This window comes from Bos indicus, chromosome 13 (genome assembly GCF_029378745.1).
Source record: "Bos indicus isolate NIAB-ARS_2022 breed Sahiwal x Tharparkar chromosome 13, NIAB-ARS_B.indTharparkar_mat_pri_1.0, whole genome shotgun sequence".
Lineage (NCBI taxonomy): Eukaryota > Metazoa > Chordata > Mammalia > Artiodactyla > Bovidae > Bos > Bos indicus.
Window position 1 is genome coordinate 14,946,163 of NC_091772.1, and position 23,187 is coordinate 14,969,349.

Genomic DNA, 23,187 nt, shown 5'->3' on the forward strand with positions numbered 1-23,187 from the left:
TCTTTGAAACTCCATGGACTGCAGCCCACCAGGCTCCTCTGTCCATGGGGATTCTCCAGGCCAGAATACTGGTGCGGATAGCCCTTTCCTTCTCCAGGGGATCTTCCCAACCCAGGGTTTGAACCCAGGTCTCCCAAATTGCAGAAGGATTCTTTACCATCTGAGCCACCAGGGAAGCCCAAGAACACTGGAGTGGGTAGCCAATCCCTTCTCCAGGGTATCTTCCTGACCCAGAAATCAAACTGGGGGTCTCCTGCAGTGCAAGCAGATTCTTTAGCAGCTGAGCTACTAGGGAAGCCCAAATATAGAGCATATATGTTTGCTATTTAGGGTCTGGGAAAGTGAAAGTGAAGTCTCTCAGTCGTGTCCGACTCTTTGCGACCCCATGGACTGTAGCTCGCCAGGCTCCTCTGTCCATGGGATTCTCCAGGCAAGAATACTGGAGTGGGTTGCCATTTCCTTCTCCAGGGGATCTTCCCAACCAAGGGATCGAACTCAGGTCTCCTGCATTGCAGGCAGACGCTTTATCCTCTGAGCCACCAGGGAAAGGGTCCAAATTGAACTGAGTTCAAGTCCTGATAGAAGAAGGAAAAGAAGAAGGACAGGAGAGGATGGGGAAGTAACAGAAGCAAATTCTCCTCAGGTTGAGCTAATCAGTAGAGGCCCTCGAGGTGGTTCTTGCAAGAGGGAATTTAAAAACTGAAGGTAGAGAAGGAAAAGGAACAGGAAAAGCCTGGAAAGATGAGGATGCAAGGAAGTCAGATGGGAAGACATCACATTCCTCTTTGCCACAGCCCTCCATACATGGACCTGCACTTCCCTGAAATGCTCTGCCTTTGTGAAGACTATCTCTGCTCCCATCGCGTGACTGCAGCTGGTACATGGCAGCAAGCACTTCCTCAAGCTGGTGTGTACCTTAAGAGGGGGGCGTCCTTATGTGCACTGCAAACCACATGGGACAAGATGGAAAAAAACCTGATTGCTATGTGATCAGCATGCATGAGAAACAAGCTTTGTGTCCCATTCCAACACTTTTATACTTTTCTTTAAAGGTGGAGAAGGCTTTCAATAAAAGTAATCCACACCCCAAGCCTCATAACTTTCACGTTATGGCCTGGCTACTTTCCAACTCCTCCATGACAGGAAAAAAGCACCCTCCAATTTAATAACTAAATTAATTTTTTCCTCCCACAACAGCATGTGCAATTATTAAAGTCAGAAAGATCTTGGCAGCCTCTTGCACTGGTAAATAGAATGTTGCATTCTCATCATATGATTAATTAATATTCCTGATTCAAGGAGATATGGAATCGCTTTACATTCCTTGTGTTATTGAATAACCCCACGTGCATTATTACCCAGGCACTATTTTACATCCATGTAATTAAATCCTGAGTAATCGGCCACAAAAGCTTAAGTTTCTTTGGAAGCCCTGTGTGAGTGACGAAAAACAGAAGCTGAGGGTATGCCTGAATGTGAGAGAAAAGAAAGGAAAAGAAGAAGGAAAGTCTGTATTAGCCAGTCTATCATGTCAGATAATCCGTTTTATTCCTTGCTTGTCCATGGTTTGCAGTCTTATTTAGTGTTTTCTTACTAATGGTATTTCCTTATTCACACATCAGAAATGCTTACAAGAAAAAAAAAAAATATATATATATATACACCAGCAGACAGTCAAGAAACCTGCCTCTGTGATCCTTGAAAGTTATAACTGATTGGCCACTTTATCAATGGTTTCAAACCATAAAAGCTATTCTCCAGGGTCAAGGAAGTATGAACAGAATGTTTTGGGGAATCCAATGAGGAGATGTTATGAAACCAACTGTATTCATCTCTCATTCCTTCATATTCGGGAATCAATTAGAAAGAGACACATTGCATCTTCTAACAAGCTATCTCAAATACTGCAAAACACAAACCCAAAGGACAAACTTATGCCTTACCTGCTACTTGGCTTTTCTTCTTAAAGGAGCCAATGTCTTTCTCACAGTTAATTGATGTAATGAGCTATTCAGATGGAAATGACCGCATCTTTTGAGAAATGTCTGCATCATTAACAAGTTGGGATTTTATCCCTTCAAACTACCTTTGGGATTTCTAGGGCATCAGAACTCTCCAGAGAAGGCTGGGTCCCCAGTGAAGAGCTCATAAAATGTATATCATGTTGAACATTGTCATGTTGAATGATTTCCCCCAGTGAAAAGGTTAGTGGAGAAAGTAAAGGAGAAAAAAAAATTGTGCCACAAACATAAACTGGAAAAAAAAAAAAAAGGCCAGAAAATTGTTAAGAAGTAGTAACCAACATATTTAATGTTAGAGAAAGAAAATACATTTATCTATTTAAAAAATACTTTCCCAGTCTGCCTTCAAGAAAATAGGCATCATAGAATCACTGTTTGCTTTTCTACCGAACTGAGATGCTTTCAAAAGGAAGAAAATACCCATATATAGGTGATAGGAAAGAAATATATACTGACACTCTTGAATAATTCAGGAATCTGCTGAAAAGATTTTGAGAATTCTACTTTCACAAAACCCCAACATTTAGATCCTTAATATTGCTTTCCAGTTAAACTCCTGGAGTACTGATGAGGATTATTGAATTGAGCTAAGGTAATTGGTAACAGTCATGGAAGGAAAAATGATTCTGGGTAAAAGAAAATGACAGTCTCAGTGTTTCTCCTTCATTTCTTAGTTAAGTTATGCCTAGCAAAAGCACAGACTCTTATAACCACATGGGCTTTACAGAAATATTATATTTCTCAAACCTCAAATATACTTTGCTTTTTATTTCTATTTTCTTCTAATCCCTACATATTTTGTATGTAAGGATTTGCCTTTCTCTCTAGAGCTTATTATATTTCTGAACCTTCTGAAATCACTAATGCATTTATCACTCAGTAAATTTTAATTAAATATGGAAGTAAAAATGAAATCCACAAATTAGTATTTATTTTCTACTATTTTTTAAAATTTATGTGTCTTTTCAAGTGTCAGTCAAAACCAAAAATTCTGACAACACTGCTACTGCTGGCTGGCTCAGGGAATACAGGTTCTTTAGATTTGAATCCAGAATCGCTGTGTGGTTGGACAGGACTTAAATTGTTCTGGACTCACATTCCCCCTATTAAAAAAAGTCATTCTTCACAGGAAAGTCAGAAAAGTAACATTATACTAGAAAACATTTTTTTTTTTTTTTCTGGAATAAATAAATTGTTCTCAGAATTCAAAGTATTGTGCTCCTGAAAGCCATTATGAGAATAGAAGATACTATGTTTAAATTTCCCTTAGATTTCCCCCCGAAAGACATTTAAACTATGGTTGCTGCTGCTGCTAAGTCGCTTCAGTCGTGTCCAACTCTGTGCGACCCCATGACGGCAGCCCATTAGGCTCCTCCGTTTGTCAAATAATTATTATTAAAAAAAAAAAAGACAAAAACAAGAAAATAAAAGAATTAAGACCGAAAAAGCAGGACATAAATAGTAAGTTAAATACACATTTGTAATACCACTCCTTATTTTTATTCTCTAGAAAATGCCTTCAATTTTAAATATACAGTGTCAGTATCAGCAAAGTACTTTAGATTATCGTGTAGCTTATTATGGATCCAAAGTGGTTCTGAAAACAAAGTTTCATCAAATAGAATCGATCATACCCATAGTATGAAAATTTGGGTTTGGATATAGTTCCCAGTTTGCCAAAAAGTTCGGTGTTCACTGAGAAAATAATAAAAAATAAAACCACAGAGGGGAAACTTCTGCTCCCTTTAGTATGCAGAGAGCACACAGGCTGGAAGTAGCTTCAGCTGCCAGTTGTGATTAATTTGCTATTTCTTACAACGTCTCACTTTGATTATTAATGATAATGATTTGATTTATGAGTTCTGTTCACTGAATATTCTCAATTTCCAAAGATGTTCTCTTTTGGGGAAAAAAAAAAGGAGGGGGGAGAAAAAGCTATTGGGGAGATAGCAACTCAGGTAATGCAATGTGCATCATTTACCTCTAGACGCTGGTTCAATCCATCTCCCAACATTTTCCTGAGGTGTACAGGGAAATCTAAAGGCCGGGGCAGAGATACTGTATATAATGAATGAGCGAGGAATATCGTGATCCACCTCTGTTCTGAGGTTTTGTCTCCTCGTGTGTTATGAGAATAGAGAACATTTGGGACCAGGGCTTCTGAATTTTAAGGCTTTTTTATGTGCAGAATTATCACATGTAAACCCTGTGACATGAATTGCGTATTAACATTTTGTCATTCATGCATATATTAAGAAGCTGAGATGTGTAAGGCTGTATAAAAAGATGCCAGTTCTCAGAAAAGAATTATAGAGAATTAAGGCAATTAGAAGTCTGAGGGGCTGTACACAGCACTAGTTTAGAATATCATAGCTTCTACCAGCTGACCTCTTCGTTGATCACAGAAAAGAAAATTCAGTAGAAATTAATTTGGAGCTTTTCATATATGCAGAATAACTCAGAAATAATTGATTTTTAAAGGTTGAAAATACAAAGGCTCTCATCTGCCTTGAGAAATATCTTCTAGGAAAATAAGTGTAAGACAGAAAAATAATGTAATCATCTTTGCCCAGATCACACCCTCCGCTGGGGATGTGAGGACCTGAAAAGATTTCAGAGTCCTCAGCACTGCCTCAGTGAAATACTCACTGAAAGTTGATGAGCCTCTGGCCTCACTAAGTTTCCACAGAAAAAAAAGCATCGATAATAGCTTATCTTATTAGTAGTAGAGCTTTCCAGAGGCTAGAGCCTTAGATATATAATCTCATTTAGTCCTCACAAGAAGACAATGAAACAATTGTGGTTACCCCTTTTACAGATGAGGAAAGTAAGGCTCAGAGAGACTGACTGTCCCAGGTCATACAGCCAGGACCTGGTGCTGACTGAGGCAGTGTGATCCCATAGCACCATCATGGCACCCTCCCTCTTCTTTATCCTTCCCTTTGTTGTTGTTGAGTCATGTCTGAAACTTTGTAACCCCATGGACTGCAGCCTGCCAAGCTTCCCTGCCCTTCACTAATCTCCCAGAGCTTGCTCAAACTCATGTCCATTGAGTCAATGATGCCATCCAGCGATCTCATCCTCTGTTGCCCTCTTCTCCTCCTGCCTTCAATCAAGGTATTGGAGCTTCGGCTTTAGCATCAATCCTCCCAATGTATGTTCAAGGTTCATTTCCTTTAGTATTGACTGGTTTGATCTCCCCTGAGTTGGGCTGAAATGAAGCAGAGACCCTAGAAGATTATGTGGGACATCCCCTAAACCTCTCCTGCCAGTTGTCTTTTACTTCTGTGAGTCTAACTGGTAATGGTTCCAAAGCTCTATTATTCTGTACTCTCAAAAAACAATCTCTTCACCCTCTTAGTCTCAACTGCCCATGGATACACTGGTGATTTCCAAGTTTATCTTTCCATTCTAAACCCCTGGCTCAGTTTCAGACTCATAGAAAGTGAAAGTGAAGTCGCTCAGTCTTGCCAGATTCTTTGCAACGCCATGGATAGTAGCCTGCACCAAGCTCCTCCATCCATGGGATTTTCAAGGCAAGAAGTACTGGAGTGGGTTGCCATTTCCTTCTCCAGGAAATCTTCCCAGCCCAGAGATCGAACCCAGGTCTCTCACATTGTAGATAGACGCTTTACCATCTGAGCCACCAGGGAAGTCCTTCAGACTCATATGCAATTGCTAAATGGCCAACTTCTCTTGGGAAACCAAGTGAATACCCAACTTCACTTGGATATCACTGGAATCTCATGACCATGTTTTCAAAATCCACATTGTTCTCCTAAAATTCTTCCTACTCCTATACTGTGCTATATCTGAATATCTTAGTATCTTTTCCCTTGCAACCTACAGCAAATTAGTCACATTTATGCTAGTATGAGAGAGATACCCCACATCCAAGGTGAGAGAAAACCAAGTAAGATGGTAGGCACTGAGAGAGGGGATCAGAAGGCAGACAGACTGAAACTATAATCACAGACAACTAGCCAGTCTAATCACATGGACCACAGCCTTGTCTAACTCAATGAAACTAAGCCATGCTGTGGGGGGCCACCCAAGATGGACAGGTCATGGTGGAGAGGTCTGACAAAATGTGGTCCACCGGAGAAGGGAATGGCAAACCACTTCAGTATTCTTGCCTTGAGAACCCCATGAACAGTATGAAAAAGCAAAAAGATAGGACATTGAAAGATGAACTCCCCAGATTGGTAGGTGCCCAATATGCTACTGGAGATCAGTGGAGAAATAACTCCAGAAAGAATGAAGGGATGGAGCCAAAGCAAAAACAACATCCAGTTGTGGATGGGACTGGTGATAGAAGCGAAGTTCGATGCTGTAAAGAGCAACACTGCAATTGGAAGTGGTCAAACAGGAGATGACAAGAGTGAACATTGACATTCTAGGAATCAGCGAACTAAGATGGACTGGAATGGGTGAATTTAACTCAGATGACCATTATATCTACTACTATGGGCAGGAATCCCTTAGAAGAAATGGAATAGCCATCATAGTCAACAAGAGTCCAAAATGCAGTACTTGGATGCAATCTCAAAAATGACAGAATGATCTCTGTTAGTTTCCAAGGCAAACCACTCAATATCACAGTAATCCAAGTCTATGCCCTGAACAGTAATGCTGAAGAAGCTGAAGTTGAACAGTTCTATGAAGACCTTCAAGGCCTTCTAGAATTAACACCCAAAAAAGACATCTTTTTCATTATAGGGGACTGGAAAGCAAAAGTAGGAAGTCAAGAAACTCCTGGAGTAACAGGCAAATTTAGCCTTAGAGTACAGAATGAAGCAGGGCAAAGGCTAATAGAGTTCTGCCAAGAGAATGCACTAGTCATAGCAAACACCCTCTTCCAACAACACAAGAAAAGACTCACACATGGACATCACCAGATGGTCAACACTGAAATCAGATTGATTATATTCTTTGCAGCCAAAGATGGAAAAGCTCTATACAGTCAGCAAAAACAAGATGGGGAGCTGACTGTGGCTCAGATCATGAACTCCTTCTAACCAAATTCAGACTGAAATCAAAGACAGTGGAGACAACCACTAGACCATTCAGGTGTGACCTAAATCAAATCCCTATGACTATACAGTGGAAGTGAGAAATAGATTTAAGGGACTAGATCTGATAGACAGAGTGCCTGATGAACTATGTACAGAGGTTCATGACATTGTACAGGAGACAGGAATCTAGACAATCCCCAAGAAAAAGAAATGCAAAAAAGCAAAATGGCTGTCTGAAGAGGCCTTACAAATAGCTGTGAAAAGAAGGGAAGCAAAAAGCAAAGGAGAAAAGGAAAGATACACCCGTTTGAATGCAGAGTTCCAAAGAATAGCAAGGAGAGATAAGAAAACCTTCCTCAGTGATCAGTGCAAAGAAATAGAGGAAAACAATAGAATGGCAAAGACTAGAGATCTCTTTAAGAAAGTTGGAGATACCAAGGGAATATTTTAAGCAAAGATGGGCACAATAAAGGACAGAAATGGTAGGGACCTAACAGAAGCAGAAGATATTAAGAAGAGGTGGCAAGAATACACAGAAGAACTGTAGAAAAAAGATCTTCACGACCCAGATAATCATGATGGTGTGATCACTCATCTAGAGCCAGACATCCTGGAATGTGAAGTCAAGTGGGCCTTAGGAAGCATCACTATGAACAAAGCTGGTGGAGGTGATGGAATTCCAGAGGAGCTATTTCAAATCCTGAAAGATGATGCTGTGAAAGTGCTGCACTCAATATGCCAGCAAATTTGGAAAACTCAGCAGTGACCACAGGAATGGAAAAGGTCAGATTTCATTCCAATCCCAAAGAAAGACAATGCCAAAAAATACTCAAACTACCACACAATTGCACTCATCTCACACACTAGTAAAGTAATGCTTAAAATTCTCCAAGCCAGGCTTCAGCAATACATGAACCGTGAACTTCCAGATGTTCAAGCTGGATTTAGAAAAGACAGAGGAACCAGAGATCAAATTGCCAATATCCACTGGATCATTGAAAAAGCAAGAGAGTTCCAGAAAAACATGTATTTCTGCTTTATTGACTATTCCAAAGCCTTTGACTGTGTGGATCACAATAAACTGTGGAAAATTCTTAGAGAGATGGGAATACCAGACCACCTGACCTGCCTCCTGAGAAATCTGTATGCAGGTCAGGAAACAACAGTTAGAACTAGAAATGGAACAGCAGACTGGTTCCAAATAGGAAAAGGAGTACATCAAGGCTGTATATTGTCACCCTGCTTATTTAACTTATATTCAGAGTACATCATGAGAATTGCTGGGCTGGAGGAAGCACAAGCTGGAATCAAGATTGCCAGGAGAAATATCAATAACCTCAGATACGCAAATGATACCACCCTATGGCAGAAAGTGAAAAAGAACTAAAGAGCCTCTTGATGAAAGTGAAAGAGGAGAGTGAAAAAGTTGGCTTAAAACTCAACATTCAGAAACTAAGATCATGGCATCTGGCCCCATCACTTCATGGCAAATAGATGGGGAAACACTGGAAACAGTGTCAGACTTTATTTTTTGGGGATCCAAAATCCCTGCAGATGGTGACTGCAGCCATGAAATTAAAAGACTGTTACTCCTTGGAAGGAAAGTTATGACCAACCTAGATAGCATATTCAAAAGCAGAGACATTACTTTGCCAACAAAGGTCCGTCTAGTCAAGGCTATGGTTTTTCCTGTGGTCATGTATGGATGTGAGAGTTGGACTGTGAAGAAAGCTGAGCACTGAAGAATTGATGCTTTTGAACTGTGGTGTTGGAGAAGACTCTTGAGAGTCCCTTGGACTGCAAGGAGATCCAACCAGTCCATTCTAAAGGAGATCAGCCCTGGATGTTCATTGGAAGGACTGATGTTGAAGATGAAGCTCCAATACTCTGGCCACCTGAGGTGAAGGGCTGATTTATTGGAAAAGACCCTGATGCTGGGAAAGATTGAGGGCAGGAGGAGAAGGGGAAGACAGAGGATGAGCGATTGGATGGCATCACCGACTCGATGGGCATGGGTTTGGGTGGACTCTGGGAGTTGTTAATTGACAGGGAGCCTGGTGTGCTGCAGTTCACGGGGTCGCAAAGAGTCAGACACGACTGAGCGACTGAACTGAACTGAACTGATGCTAATGTTTGGGCTTCCCAGGTGGCTCAGTGGTAAAGAATCCACCTGCTAAGACAGGAGACACGTGTTCAAACCCTGGTTTAGTATGATCCCCTGGAGGAAGATGTGGAAACCCACTCCAGTATTCTTGCCAGAATAATCCCATGGACAGAGGAGCCTGGAGGGCTGCAGGAGAGTCATGAGTCAGTGTGGAGAAGTCACATGTTCAAATAAACAAATAAAATAATCTCTAATATATTCATATACTATTCATAAAAATATACATTTATTCATTTAAAGTACCTTAAAACCAAAAATAGACTTACTCTGTTCTTAACATCAAAGGCAAGAGTAAATAGTCGAGCGCTGGTGTTTCTTCTGCAGTCTCTGGTGCATGAGAGTTCCTGTCGGGTTGTTCTTTTTACTCCTGGCAGCATTGTGAATGGTTAGAACAGAGACCTCCAGAGAGTCCTGTGAAGGACTCCAGGGATACTCATGATTTAGGTGCTCTCTGAATCTACAGCAGAGACACGCTTAGGCAGATTACCCTGGGTTGTCCAACGTCCTTCAGACCCTGCAGTCCTGATGGCCTCAGGAGAGTCAGGAGGCCAGGAAGTGCAGGCAGCCTGCAGGAATATTTCCCCAGCCAGGCTCCCTGGAGATCTGGAATACAATCAGGACACAGCCATGGTTTCAGCCATCTGACTTCACGGCTCCATCCTTCATTACACCTTCTCTCTACCTGCTTCAGAAACCAACTACCCCCTGTCATATATGGGAGAACATGATTTAATCAGAGTCCTCATGCCAGGCACCTCAGGGCTGATGGCCAGATTGAGGAAGATAATTTTGGGGGCCAGAGGCCAATTCCTGGATGGATGGGGCTCCACGTCACCTGATCACTTCCAGTCATTCCAGTCACTTCGTTCTATTCTTAAGAGGGCCATGTGGGTGATAAGTGCTGGGAGCTTCCAATGCTGTTCTCCAGTTGGAATTAGTTTTGGTTACATAGCACAGAAAACCCAGGAAAAAATGGCTTAAAGCCTGAATTTCCCACTTTAGACTCCTTTGGTTCCTGACAGTACGATCGAGGAAAGAGTGTTCTTCAAACACATAATCTTAGGGAGACTGTTCTTAGTGTTCTTCAAACACACACTACCTATCCCTCTTTTAGGGAGACATTTTTGGGTGCCCTGCATGCTTCTGCTCATGTTTTATTAGTGGCATGTAGTCCTCATGTTGCAAGGCAGCTGAGAAACAGGCTTTTACCAGGACAGACTCAGGATCAGCTGACAAAGAATCACAGATACTTCTGCAGAGAACTAGCCAACTCTCATAGGCCAATATAGCCCCTACAGCCCTGTCCCTCCAATTCAGTTCCAGCCAGCTATTCAACACTCATATCATTCAGAGTAGAATATGGAAGAAAACAACTTTAAAAACTCAAAACATTGCCTTTCAGAGGTAATGAGCTAAGTGAAATTCAAGCCCAAGAACCTTAACTAAATTTATTATATCTGATTAACTGGTTATTCCATTCACTATCTTCTGAAAAAATCAGCCACAAAATAGATTAAAAAGTAAATGGCCTCCAACTGTTGACTTTCAAGTAGAGACTCAGACAAGCAGGTTGACAACATCAGGGTGTCCAATGCAAGCAGCCCACAGTTGGTCCCTGAACCCTAAAATGAGGATCATCATGTCAGTATCATTGTTTCTTTGTGTGTGTGAAGATCAAAGTTGACAATATCCAGCATAATGGTGAGCACAAAACACATTCCTATATCTGAAACAATTCCTAGGACCGACTCTAGACAAAAGTATGGATGAAGCCAATTGCATCACCAGGATCCTAATCTCTCACACAGCAGCCTCTAGATAGTTCTCTTCCTTTATCTCTTTCTCAGGTGACAAATTACAATGCCTCTGGCCAACCAGAAGTCCCTCCTAGACCTGCTCTGCCAAGGCAGCCCCATAACTCTGGGTTCCAAAGCTGCCATTTCCTCTTTTAGTACTATCAGCTTTTGATCTCGTGGCTTTAGGACACTGTCAAAATACAGAGGAAGGGGTGGATAAATTCCCTTATGGCAAAATTGTTATTGCATATAAAAATTTTTTTCCTATAGCATTTATATTTATATTTTAACTTAAAACAAGTCCTTTGAGCCAAAAGAGGTATATTGAAAGGTATATTTTAAACATCAATATAGATGAGGAATATTTTCAATCAGGAGCCTTTCTAGCATGCTTTAAGTTTTCCCATACAGGTATAAATTCTTTTTTCAATTTTACTAAAGTATAGTTAATATACAAAGTTGCTTCATGAGTTTGGACATTTACATGCACACACGATACCAACACCACAGACAAGATAATTAACATATTCATCACCTGCAAAAGATCTCTTGTGTCCCCTTGCTTTTAAAAAACATTTAAATATTACTATTTGATGTCATTTTCTTGAGCTTTCAACTGGCCAGTTATTCTTTCCTCAAGAGAAACATTAGCTTTCAAATAAAAAGAAAAACATAAATTTGATGAGCAAGGATATCAAGGGAAGGAAAAGATAAAGACTCTGGCTCCTTTTCCTTGTTAAGGATATACCTAATAGTTTTTACATTTCCGGATACATGTAGCAACTTTGGCAAATTCCCAAACCACGCCAGTCAAAGAAGACTATCATGCTTTGCAATTAAAATATTGCCTATATTCAAAGTTCCAGGATACTTCAGTTACACTATACCCCTAATTCTGAGATCACTTGGTTTTATTTAAGAACTCAAGCAGGTAAAATTAAAACCCTTAAATTCTCAGAGAAGTAGTATGTTGTGGGGTAGGGCTCAACATAAGAGAACAGAGGAAGGGCACTCCCCTACTTTCTCCTTTGGATAAAATCTATCCTAGATTTCATTGCTATCAGTGATGTTTCCCACAGCCATTTTAAGACGATGGCTCAGCTGGTAGAGAATCTGCCTGCAACTCGGGACACCTGGGTTTAATCCCTGGGTTGGGAAGATCCCCTGGAGAAGGGAAAGGCTACCCAGTCCAGCATTCTGGCCTGGAGAATTCCATGGACTATGTAGTCTATGGGGCTGCAAAGAGTTGGACAGGACTGAGCGACTTTCACTTTCACTTTACAAAATTAGATGAAAATATGCATACTAGAAGAATAAACTTCATAGGCATTTAGGTTTGTTGCAAAACTGCAAAGAATGAGGCTGACAGAAGAGTGTTCCAGTCTAAATGAACATAGTACTTTGGTAGAAAACCAGGAATTCCCTTGATGTTCTCTTCCCCGTTCCATCACTGCATGCTGCTAACTCTATAAAGGGGAATTAACACAACCTAGTCATGTGGCAGGACGCCCTGAGAACCCAAGAGCCTCCTTCATAAGTTGCCAAAAAGAAGCATTTGTTACTTTTTTGTTTAATTCATGGAATATCTATGTACATTAATGGGCTTTACTATATTGGAATACAAATTGGGAGAAAACATTATGGTATAAGGACAAAATCAGTCACTAATACTAGCTACCTTATGGGACATGGACTTTATTCCTTGTCCAATCATAAACTGAAGACTAAAACACAAAACAGAGATGTTTTTCCATCTGTTGAAGTGAAATCAAAGGGAATTTTTGAAAGGCAAGCTCTCATTGCTGTGTACTGGGAATCAAGCCCTCGTTACACTTAATGGATGTTCCATGCCAAGTTCCCCAGCCCCTGGGGGTGAAAATTTCCCCTAAAAAGACCTGGAAGGAATTCAAGGCTGCTAAAGGCTTGAATAAAACTTTACTTAATGTGTATTGTACATTTTTATTACCCTGAGATGCTATGTTATAATTACATTCTTAAATCATGTGAGAAAAACTTAAAACTCGTTATTAACAAATGATAATATTCCCAAACCAAACCAGTTTGGTGCCAATGTCTCTACGGAAAAGGACAGTAGATAGCAAGCAGGCGAACAAAGTGGTCAACATGTCAGGAGCAGGAGCAAATACGAGGCAACCTAGTTCTATCAAAGGCACAAGACAAGAGGAACCAATGGGCCTCTGCTGGAACTGGATGGTAAAAAGATGGAAATCCTTTTGAACCAGGCTATAAATTGTAACATGTGCTTTTTGGTGTTCCCTAAGTAATTAGCCAAAACAGAAGTATATGTTTCCCAGAATAAAGTGAAATAGAGAAAAATCTCTTGGGAAACGTACTTATTTTAGCTTCTTAGAAAATAAATTGGACCTTTAACATAGTTGAAATGGGTAGAATCAATTTCTGATGGTGACTGGAAATAAAAGAAACGAAAGTTCATTTGAATCTTTTTCTTCGCCCTGCCTGAGTTCATCCAAACTTAAATATTGGAAGTCACGCCAAGAAGGAACTGCCTTAAGAATTCTTACATTCAAATACATATTATGAATCTTTTAAGTGAAGCTACGTTTGAAAATCGTAGAGCAGGTAATAAAGCTAGTAGCCAAATTATGCTGCTGATGCTGTCTGGATAGTTCTGAACTTCTTCTGGAAGGGAGGTCCCCTGCCGCCTTTCCTGGCATTCTCCGGGCTGGAGGGACCAGGGTGCATGAGCAGGCTGAGGCAAGTTCTCCCCAGAAGCCTCCACGGGGAGTCTGGGAAGGGTTGGCGTCCACCTGGAGTGAGGAACCGTAGGTGGAGGCTGGCTCCCCGCATTGCTTGGTTGAAGATCAAAACAGATTTCGTTCTGGCAAATGTCTTTTAAAAATCAAAACCTCAGAGCATTTAAAAATTATCCTTTAGCAATGTATTAAGGGAGGTGGACTGAAAGTCATTTTGCAAGAATTTGCAACCTTAAATGTTGGCGGAAAGAAACTGACAAGATTGATAAAGCTAATTGGTTACCAAGCAACCTCAAGTGTAAGGGGATATGCAAAAAGGGGCAGGAGAGGAAATACTTTTGCATTTCTGCCCTGCTGAATGCTACATTGGCTCTGTATCTGTGTATGTGGACTCAGTCATGTCCTACTCTGTGACCCCATGGACTGTAGCCCACAAGGCTATCCTGTTGATGGAATTTTCCAGGCGAGAATACTGGAGTGGGTTGCCATTTCCTCCTCCAGGCAGTCTTCCTGACCCAGGGATCAAACCTGCCTCTCTTGAGCCTCCTGCATTGGCAGGCGGATTCTTTACCACTAAGCTCCCTGGGAAGCCCTTGACTCTGTATACACAAATCTAATGTTATGCAAATATTAGAAATATGAACCAAATACACCAGCTATTTCCACTTGCTTTGAGTACCCTGTTTCTCCCAGACTTCTAAAATCCTGTATACTGAAAGGGACACTGGACCCATGAACAATGACTATTGACTGATGATACCATAGCCCACAGTAGTAAGCATACTTTTTACTGGGAGTATAATGTAAATATTGCAAGTTTCACAGTAGTTCACACTATAAAGAGAGGTTGATATTCAATTTATGAATCCCTTGAAAAACATGTACATGCAAAAATTCTCTTCATAAATATTTCTGCACTATTTTAGGAGGTAATAGTAAATATTCCCTTTTTCTAATCTTTTCTTTATTCCTTGAAACTTGTGATCAATTCAGGTTGGTCAGAACTGGCCCCTAAGGTCATCAAAAGAGATAGTATCTGATGCATATCTATGCAGTAAAAGTCAGTACTTTAATCTCTCAGAAATAGGCAATAAAATATGGTACTATCATAAACTCACATCTAAACTGTCAATAATTCAAAGGCTTGAGCAATCATCTGGACAGCCCAGAAAGTCAATTTAGACAATTCTACAACCACATTTTGTACTGAATTTATTAGATAACTCTGCTTTGCCAATGTAGACATGATCTAAGTTTATCTGAAAACTCTTGAGGAAGAATTAAAATACCTAAAAACAGCCTCAAACTGTGACCATTAGGAACTTGCATAAATTCACTGAAAACAAATTTTACCAATCTCATTTTTAGATGACATTACTAGAACAGTTTATCAGGGGAATTCCCTGACCTTCTCAAACTTCAGTTTAGCAAAATTTTGGTCAGTGTGTTTCAAAGTCATGAGGCAACAGGATAGAGTAGAAGTAGAGATAAATGAACAGAGTTCTAGTTTGAGTTCTTTATCAGATGAGCATGTAACTTGAAAAGTTATGTCAGTAGTTCTTGGGCTTGCCTGGTGGCTCAGTTGTTAAAGAATCCACCTGCCAAGCAGGAGACTGCTTGCAGTGCAGACCTGGGTTCAATCCCTGGATCAATAAGATCCCCTGAGGAGGAAATGGCAACGCACTCCTGTGTTCTTGTCCGGGAAATCCCAAAGACAGAGGAGCCAAGCAAGCCCCGAGTGCATGGGGTTGCAAAGAGTCAGACACGACTGAGCATGCACACACACACACAGACACACACACACACACCAGTTCTTAAACAAAGTGATAAATCAAGCACATGTATAATGCTTCCCTCTGTTCCAAACACATGCACAAGACAATTTTAGGAAAATGTGTTAATCAAAACAAATATGAATATATACATACATATTTAAAAACTAATTTGGTTTGAGAGCAAGAAAGGAAATTTCCAGTAGTCAGAACCGAAAAGGAAATATCTCAGTAAACAGGAGCTCAAGGTTTGTGTCCTATAGTGTTGCTGAGATAACGGGGCAGGCTTTGCAAATGTAGCCGTCAGTTCTAAGTGAGATAGGATATGGAACTCCACTCAGAAGTCTGGGGCCCAAGAGCTCACTGTTGTTTGCTGTTGTGTTGTTCAGTTGCTAAGTCATGTCCAACTCTTTGCAATCCCATAGACTTCAGCACACCAGGCTCCTCTGTCCTTCACTATCTCCTGGAGTTTGCTCAGATACATGCCCATTGAGTCAGTGATGCTAACTATTTCATCCTCTGCAGCTCCCTTCTCCTTTTGCCTTCACTCTTTCCCAGCATCAGGGTCTTTTACGATGAGTGGGCTCTTTGCATCAAGGTGCCAAAGTATTAGAGCTTCAGCTTCAGTATCAGTCCTTCCAATGAATAGTCAGAGTTGATTTCCTTTAGGATTGACTGGTTTAATCTCTTCACAGTCCAACAGTCTCTCAAGAGTCTCCTCACCACAGTTCGAAAGCATCAAATCTTTGGTGCTCAGCCTTCTTTATGGTCCAATTCTCACATTCATACATGACCACTGGCAAAACCATAGCTTTGATCATATGGATCTTTGTCAGCAAAGTGATGGCTCTGCTTTTTAATATACTGTCTAGGCTTGTCATAGCTTTCCTTTCAAGGAGAAAGTGTCTTTTAATTTCATGGCTCAGTCTGTATGTTTTGTTTTTCACAGGTGGGAATTCAGAATATCCCAAGCAAGTTACCTAGATCTCAGCCAAAGCAAAAGACCTGCTGCAGACCACAAGGGGAAACTAGTGCCTCAGACCACAGCACAGCTGAGAATATATGCCCTTACATGGTGAGAGATTGGGGAAACATCCATTCTAGTCAGTCTATCACATTCTACTGGTTATAGTATAATAACTGTTGAAATATGACATTAAAACCTAGTTCGAAGCCTGTGAATTTTGCTTATCATTAACAGAGATAACACGCCTCCTATAAACTCTATGCATAAATGTGATATGCTTTTCTGTATTATGCTACATTTCTTATTTAAATTTTAAAAATATGTTATTCAAGTAAGATGGTCAAAACACCAAACTACTTAAACAAAGCAAGCTGGGGATATTTCCACAATCCCAAATGATTGGACAGCTTCAGAGGATGACAAGTCACACAAAATCAGGTTACTCCACATACTTCAACTTCATTCTTACATCTTGAGTTATGCCACCTTAGTTTTGTTTAAATATCATCCAACTTCTTTTTTAGTGACCAGAAGTATTGATAATGCACTCATACGAAATATGGAAAGTTTCAGTTTGGTGACTAAAATCAAGAACATGAGTACGTGTTCTTCCTTTTGATTTAATGGCATGGAATACAAAGAAAAATTCAATTTGGGAAAATAAAGCAATTAATATTTATAGCTTATATGTTGAAATCAGCCTATAGTTATAGATGGAATTAAGTAATTACAGGTTAGAAAGACAGGTGCAAAGATGTTTTAAATCTGTCATAATTCATGAATACTTATATTGTAATTGACTGCTTGGTATAATAATTATGTTTATGTCTAGGTAATGAAAATGCCATAAAAACTTTAATTAGCAAAAATGCAATGGATAAGAAGATAATTGAAACAAACTTTGGGAGAATATAATCAGGCCTTCTGAATGTATACTTAAGACACCATCAAGAGTAGTAATTAAGCTAAGCAAAATCAGAGAACATTGTTATAGGAATATATTCATATAATAATTTCTTTTAAATTATTTTTAAACATTTTATCTAAGGATCTTAATGCATTTTCTATTGCCAATTAGCTCTGTAATAGACAGACTATTTCCTTTTGTTTCTGTTATGATCTTACGTAACTGAGTCAAAGAGGAGAAAATTGTCCACCTATCACAGAACACAGTAGTGGTTAAACCAGGACAACTTCTGTGACCACACTAGACCAGTGGCATGAAGCACACACCCAGAGAGCTTCAGTGAGTCCCTGAAGTACCAAAAGTGGTAAAGCGTCAGAAACAGAAGGCTGTATTCAGGTGCTGATGTCGAACGTCTCTCACTGCAAATTTAATTAAGTATCTGAGTGACTCGCTCTTGCATTATCACAGAACTAGCTCTTTCCACTTCAGAGCTGTGCAAAATTATAAATCACAACAAGCCACACTCACTCATCAAAAATTAAAAATTTATAATTTCAGATACCAAGAGTTTACTGCATTTTTCTCAGTTACAAATTTTGAGTTTGAAACTGTTTCCAAGCTAGTTCAGCCGTGCTGCTGCTTCCGAATACCCCTCAGGAGTACATGTTGTTTCAAAGTCAAGAATGAATCCTTACTGAGCGTTGACTATAGTCAGGAACTCTACTTAGGGCCTCGTGTGTGTTACCTCTGTTTAACCCGCAACATAAATCAGTAGGAGAAGTATCCTCCCTGTTATCAGAAGGTTACAATTCTTAGTAGCTATCCAAGTTTGTATGGTGGTAAATGATAGATCAGGAAGCCAGTGGCTCAAGATTTATTTTTTTTAAAAAAGACATTTTTGTCGGTGCTCCTTTCTCCATTTGTTCCACTCTCTCCCTCCCCACATTGTGTCCAGAAGTCTATTCTCCATATCCTCATCCATTCCTTTCCTACGAATAGATTCTTCAATACCACTTGTCTAGATTCCATATATATGCTTTAATTTACTATATTTGTTTTTCTCTTTCTGACTTACTTCCACTCTGTATAACAGGCTCTAGGTTCATCCACCCCACGAGAACTGACTCGAACTCATTCCTTTTCATGGCTAACATTCTATTGTATATGCGCACCACATCTTTATCCATTCATCTGTCAATGGGTATCTAGCTTGCTTCCATGTCCTGGGTATTTAAAATATTGCTGCTGTGAACACTGGGGTACATATATACACTATCAGGTGTAAGACAGGTACCTGGTGACATGGAGCCCAGTCTGACACTCTGTGATGAGCTGGAGGGGTGGGATGGGGGAGGAGTGGGAGGCTCAGGCGCCAGTGGAAGTATGTGTAATTATGGCTGATTGGCACTGTTGTGTAGCAGAAACCAACACAATGTTGCAAAAATTTTAAAGCAAAAATGTTTTTTTTTTTAATTAAAAAAAAGATATTTTTGAATTCCAAAAGCTTACTTTATCATTTGAAATGTGAAATTCTGGCAGACTCTGTTTATAATAAACCAAAATGTAAAGGAAATACATGATGAAGTCATGTATTTCTTCTCCTACACAGAGAGGACGTAAGACTGTCTGGATTGTGGGAAGGAGACAAGAGAAATCTCCAGCTGGAGAAGAGAGAGTTAAAGGCTACAATAGGAAAACTTTCTCTTCTGTTTCAAGGAGACATGTGAAACTTCCTGTGCATGTCCAAGCAGAGACCAAGAGCATCATCCAATAGAAAGAGGCCTCAAGATTACAACAGAGGATTCAAAATAGCCTCTGCAGCACAATTCACACAGCATGGAGAACTTATTGCAACTGGAGCCATCCAGAGGCAGGTGTGCCATGAATTTGTGAGACCAGATGTATCCAATCCCTGTTTAATTCAGACATCAGACCGAGCCATCACCCAAACCCTCATGCCAGGAAAATACCTTCCTCTCTTCCCTTCCAAAAATAACAAAGAAGAGCCAGAAATTAGGAGAGATGGGAGGGGAAGAATTCTCATTTGACTCACTACTCCGGGGATAAATGTATAAAGAAGAGGTGACTGGATTACTACAATGGAGACTGTATTTTTCTTAATAGAAATAAAGTTCTACAATAGCATCTGTGGGCTGAAACCATGTTACTGACATAAAAAAAAACCCTCTAAATTTTTCTCTTTCTTATCAAAATGCTTACTGTTTTTCTCTTATGTTTTCCTTTGCATAACTGTATTTGCAACAACAGATCTCCTGACTAATTAATATTTAATAACTTAATTTTAAATTAATTTTTAAAGTCTCCTGTTTAAAAAAAGAAAGTCAGAAAATGCCAGACACTATTTATGGAACAGATATGCTATCTATAAAAGCAGTGATCTCTAAAACCGTAGACAGTGATCACTATAAACAGTAGTTTCTGTCTCTTCATGTTGGGAATAGGGTCTGGTATCAAACCAAGCTTAATAAAAGAGTCTAATGCTTAGGACTCACATAGATACTGCAACTGATCATCTCTAGGTGGGCACAGGATTGAGTGGTATTAAATCACACAGACTCTGCTTTATTTGATTAGGATGATTTAAACCAAAAACACTAAAAAAACAAACAAAGAAAAGATGAAACCTAGACACTATCAAGGTTATCAGGTGTGTTGTAGAAAAGATGAGCCACGTGAGAGAAATAAACTAGTAATCCAAAGGAGAAATGCCCGGAAGGGAAAAGAGAAATAATGCCTGGGCCAATGCCTCAGAACTCTGGATACTGATACAAAGACAATGGATATAAAAGTAGATGTGACTTTTTCCAGTGGTCATGTATGGATGTGAGAGTTGGACTGTGAAGAAAGCTGAGCGCCAAAGAATTGATGCTTTTGAACTGTGGTGTTGGAGAAGACTCTTGAGAGTCCCTTGGACTGCAAGGAGATCCAACCAGTCCATTCTGAAGGAGATCAGCCCTGGGATTTCTTTGGAAGGAATGATGCTAAAGCTGAAACTCCAGTACTTTGGCCACTTCATGGGAAGAGTTGACTCATTGGAAAAGACTCTGATGCTGGGAGTGATTGGGGGCAGGAGGAGACGGGGACGCCAGAGGATGAGATGGCTGGATGGCATCACTGACTCAATGGACGTGAGTCTGAGTGAACGCCAGGAGTTGGTGATGGACAGGGAGGCCTGGCATGCTGCGATTCATAGGGTCGCAAAGAGTCGGACACGACTGAGCGACTGAACTGAACTGAATTTACCCCATGAGCCACATAGAACAGAAGTCAAGGCGTTACACAGTAGCACTGTTAGCAGGAGGTCAATGGGGAGGAAGATGGTAGAAAGGCAGCAAAAATGAAGGAAAGGTCATAAAAAGAACCAGACCCGGATCCCAGGCTGAACACACTTTGGGAAGAGAGAGGGGAATTCAGGAAGATCACCGGTGAGCTTCGAAAGAGAAGAAGAATAAAAATACCAAGTGAGAAGCTGAAAGCAGGTAGGACAGGATCCCACACCAGACATACAGCAAGAAGAAGCCAACAATACCTAACGCCAGTCTCCATTTACTATTTATCCCCAAAACTTATAGACATCATTTTCCAAATGTAAAAATGAGATCACCAACACTTGGAAATATAATGACGTTTTTAGGAAGGAGATGTCATGAAAAATAAAAAAGGATAACAAGAAATCACAAGTTGCAAAGTATTACCTGATAATTTCACCTAATAATCCTAAATCTAACTTTTACAAAATACCTTAATTCCATAATGAGATATAAAAAATGCAAATTTAAATCTATATGGATGAGATGATATTACTTTATGCATATCTTTAGCTTTTACTAACTGACTTTATAAATATCGTCTCATTTTTACTGAAGCTCTATAAATTAAATGCTGTGCTGTGCCGTGTGTGCTCAGCTGTGTCTGACTCCTTGCGATCCCATGAACCGTAGCCCACCAGCCTCTGCTGTTCATGGAATTTTCCAGGCAAGGATACTGCAGCAGGTTGCCATTTCCCACTCCTGGGGATCTACCCTACCCAAGGATGGAACCCATGTCTTTTGTGTCTCCTGCATTGGCAGGAGTATTCTTTACCACTCTGCCATTAAGATGATATTAATCACTATTTCAGAATGTTTAGATTTCAAGTTATTTAAATAATTATCCCAAGACGACACAGCTAGTAGTTGACAGAGCTGAGACCAAACACCTGTGCCACGTACTGTAAATCCAGCACTTTTGTACTACATCTCACTGACTTTCTGGAAGGAGATACATCCTTTGAAGGTAGACAGGTATCTAGGCAGACTTTGTACTTCAGAAGAGAGAAACCTTTGGAAGGCAAACTCAAGGAACTCAGTGGATGACACCAATATCCGTGTTGATCCAACTGTTGATCTAAAGATCTCCTTGGACTTTGGGATTACTACTTAGGGAAAATACAGATTAACATCTGCAGAAAATAAGTCTAAGGAGACTTCCAAGGATGGAGACAAAGCTCTAACATACGTGCATTTATCACTTTAAAATTAAAGGGCTACTTCGAGAGGGTCGGGCTTCCCAGGTGGTGGTAGTGGTAAAGAACCCACCTGCCAGTGTCAGAGGCATAAAAGATGTGGGTTCAATCCCTGGGTCGGGAAGATCCCCTGGAGAAGGAAATGGCAACCCACTCCAATATTCTTGCCTGGAGAATCCCGTGGACAGAGGGGCCTGGTGGGCTACAGTCCATAGTGTTGCAAAGAGTTGGACACGACTGAAGGGACTTAACACGCTGACAGGTACTAGATCTTGTAGATTAAGACTGACTTCAGAAAAAAGAAATAAATAAATAGTGTTACTTTCTTTTGGACAAAGCCACTGGCTTGTTTTGGAGCTATCCAAGGTGCTCATCTCAGGCCGTAGCTGTCAGTTACTGCGACTATGTAGCAAATTTCCTGGTCCTACCTGTTATATTGAAGCAAATGGCTTTTGATTGTGAGGGGTGGGGAGAGAATAACAACATTTTATTTCACACTTCACAGAATTATTAAAGGTCCAACTTTCATAATGAATATGGTATCACTGATTTCAGAATCAGTCAGTGGAAGCATTAATAGAATCACTTAGAGACACTTAAACGAATACTAGTTAGTGATTGTGGTTTATACAAACTGAATATTTAGAAGCTTCAAGAGTCATATTTCAACCAAAATGTTTTGTATTTCTGTATTTTTAAGACCTGGTATTGCCAAGAGTAGTGAACCTGTGAATGTTCTCTGTAGTTTTCTTTTCTTTTTTTTTTTAACAACCACTTATAGTAAATGAAACACACGCATAACTAGAGCAAAAAATTAATCCTATAATATTTTCTATTCTGCTTAACTTTGTTGGAAAGAACAACTTCTGATAATGACCCACCAAATTGCTTTCATGTCAATTCAGGATCCACTAATGGATCCTGATCCACAGTATGGAAAAGAGGAAACAATGGACTGTTGATGACCAAGCTCATAGGATAATCTCCATCACAGGTCTCATTCACCACACTTGCCTCCCTCATCCTACCCTGGACATGTGTTCAGTTCTGCCTCTCTTACCACATCTTTTAAAAATTATGTCACTGCCAAGTCCCCTTTTGAAACCACACTTGATTTGATTTGACCTCTAATAAACATCCTCCACTAACCCCAGACACCTTCCACTTATCCAAAGACAGACACTGATATTACAGACAGCAGGGGCTGGGGAGCTGAATGAGGGGTGGCTCTCTAAAGAGAAAACCTGGTAAGGACCAAGGTCACCAAACACAACTAACCACTTGC

General features: G+C 40.2%; 1 long non-coding RNA gene across 1 annotated transcript in view; it reads left to right on the top strand.

Annotated features, from left to right (window-relative positions):
* Positions 1-16,605, top strand: part of LOC139186377 (uncharacterized) — a 194,714-nt gene extending 178,109 nt beyond the window's left edge. Inside the window, exon 3 of the long non-coding RNA XR_011569918.1 lies at positions 16,453-16,605. This is a non-coding gene — a long non-coding RNA (uncharacterized lncRNA). The remainder of the gene's footprint in view (positions 1-16,452) is intronic.
* Positions 16,606-23,187: the final 6,582 nt, after the last annotated feature.